The sequence below is a fragment of the Humulus lupulus genome, chromosome 2 (assembly GCF_963169125.1).
Source record: "Humulus lupulus chromosome 2, drHumLupu1.1, whole genome shotgun sequence".
Lineage (NCBI taxonomy): Eukaryota > Viridiplantae > Streptophyta > Magnoliopsida > Rosales > Cannabaceae > Humulus > Humulus lupulus.
In genome coordinates this window covers 111,647,078-111,650,001 of record NC_084794.1, presented here as the reverse complement: position 1 = coordinate 111,650,001, position 2,924 = coordinate 111,647,078, and positions in this window count along the sequence as shown.

Below are 2,924 nucleotides of genomic sequence, written 5' to 3'. Positions count from 1 at the left end.
GTCCATCTAAAATAAGTGACAATTAAATCACGCAATTGGGTCTGTACCCTAATCAGATGAGTGAATATCACTTTATGATTTTTGTAATCATACTGGGGCTTGTAGCCTTAATCAGGTGAGTGATTAACACTTTGATATTCTAGTAATCATGTTGGGGCTTGTAGCCCTAATCAGATGAGTGAGTCACACTTTGGGCTTCGCACCCTAATCAGATAGGTGACTAAAGAGTCACACTTTGGGCTCTGCACCCTAATCAGATAAGTGACTAATGAGTGAGTCACGAACTTGGGCTCAGCACCAATAGCCATGTGACGATGCAGTCACCTGAGCCTTTTGGCCCTAGCTCTCAGTAACTAGCCTTTAGGCTAGACAAGCGCCTTTAGTTTTCATCGAACTTGAGGTCAGTCAAGCATTAATGCTCATGATGATTCATTCAATGCTTATGTTAATTAGATCTAATCATTTCAGCGTATGTTGAACACATCAATGTCGTTCTTGACTCTTAAGCCAATACCATACGACTCGTGCCGATTTCTGACTCATGGGTCAGTGCCATACACAAGTAAGCAATGCAACCAGGCATATATCACATGTCAAATATCCAAATGTAGGGCATTCAACATGATTACTTAACAATCACTAGCATAATGATGATCATGCACATTTACAGAGACTCAAGCTCTGATCAATTCCATATTCAATATTCATGTCATGCCCTAATCACATGTATCTCATGCATCACATATTGGGTGTAGTTTTCTTACCTTTGGTCCAAGCACAGGTTACCAATAAACAAGCCACATGCACGATCCCGTTTCCAAGCCCCTACGATAACCTAGTCACAACCATAATATAAAACCTCATCAAAATGAGTAAATAAATACTTCCAAACCCAACCCAAGCCTCTGGGACGTCGAATCCCACTCAACTGGGTAGTAGGATCGATCCTTGGCCCTTAGAGTTAAGTTCCCACTACTAAAATCCAAATATGGAAAAAATTTCCCTTAAGCGCCGCGGCCCTCAAAACACCATGCAGCGGCCCGCCTCCAGACAGAAGCCAGCCTCCTCCTTCTTCAAGCCTGGGCTGCGGCCCAATCACGAACCATCCCAAAAACCTCGTTTTCACCATTTAAAAACCTACCAAAACATATCCAAATCCCAAAATCAAAGTTCCAAACATCCCCATGATCCAAAACCAATGAAATCCAAGCTTCAATTCATTCAAAAACTCATCAAAACACAAAATCTAATCCAAGCTTAAAAACTTTAAAAACTTAGAATTTAAAACTTGGATTACCTCTGATTATGTTGTTTCCCAAATAAATCCTCCGGCTAATAAGCTTCTAACCTTCCCTAGAATCACTATGCCTCGATCCTCGCTTGAATTCGAGTCCTAGAACTCAAGTTTCCTTCGAAAATGTGATCGGGTGTCGAAAATGGAACTTTGAGGGAGAGAGAACTAGCTGAATGTTCTTTTTATAAATCTAATAGGTTACTTCAAGCTTAAGTAGCCTCAAGAAAATCCTAATGCTCAGGGTCCTGAAAATGCCCCCGGGGGTAAAATAGTCAAAACTCCCATAATTTCCCCCTGATCTCACTAACTCCCAATTTATCATCAAATATTTATTCACATTACCCAATCTCTCAGTAATGTGCTAAATACCCCTTGGCTCACTTTGAGTCAAGTATAAATCCCGTTGTGAATTTCCCACTAGCTTACCTTCTAGGATCGTCTCATGCTGAGTAACCCTAACATAACCAAATAATAAAGAAGCACCACACATATACCACATATATGCCAAATATACCCGAAATGGCCAAAATATGAAAATCACCCAATTAATCAGAAATGGGTTCACATGCATATTTAATACACCTAAACATGCATATAATCATTTAATTGCATAATAAATCAATTATGGCCCTCCTGGCCTCCTAATCAAGGTCCTAAGCCTTATTAGGAAATTTGGATCATTACACTAAAGAACATGCGTATTAGCATTGTTATGCATGTATAAATGTTGGAACATACTTATTTGCATTGTTAATTGCTTATGAATGTCAGAAATGCTTATTAGCATTGTTATTTGCTGATGAATATCAGGAACTGCTTCTTAGCACCATGATTGAGTATATTATGAGTTGGCGTGCTTATTAGCATTACACCTGTTTGTTTGTTTGTTTGATCATAGTTATTACTTACCTAATAGCCAATTTGATCACTGCAGAGTGGGTTAGATATCAGTATGATTCCTCAAAGGTCCGAGAGGTTGGATGGCCAAGAGATACAGGCCAGGGAAGAGAATGACCAGGGCCAGGCCCCACCGCTAGGTCTAGAAAACTGGCAACAGGTGCTTGCTGGTATGCAAGCTAAATTAGAGAGGCAGGAATATGAGATTCGCCTCTTGAGACAGCAACAGGTTCCAACAAGGAACCCACAACCCGCAGTACCGACAGTCACACATCCAGAGGTATCAGCGGTAGTACAGCCCCAGGCAAGGGGAGATAGATGGGAACCCTTGTATGAGTGGTTCAAGAAAAAGCACCCCCTAGTTTTTTAGGGCAGCTCAAATCCACTAAAGGCTGAATAGTGGATGACCATGATAACAACCATCCTGGATTTCATGAGGGTAGGTGGTAATGAGAGAGTGGCCTGCGCCACTTACATGTTTCGCGAGGATGCCCGAATATGGTAGGAGGTGGTTTCCCAGACCACAGCAGTAAACACCATGGAATGGGAAGAGTTCAGAACTTTCTTTAACGAGAAGTACTACAATGACGCAGTTAAAACTGCAAAGACTGAAGAGTTCAGCATATTACTTCAGGGTAAAATGATAGTGACTGATTGTGCCCTGAAATTTGACAGATTGTCAAAGTTTGTCGGGGATCTGGTGCCCACTGATGGGACCAGAAGTGAGAGGTTT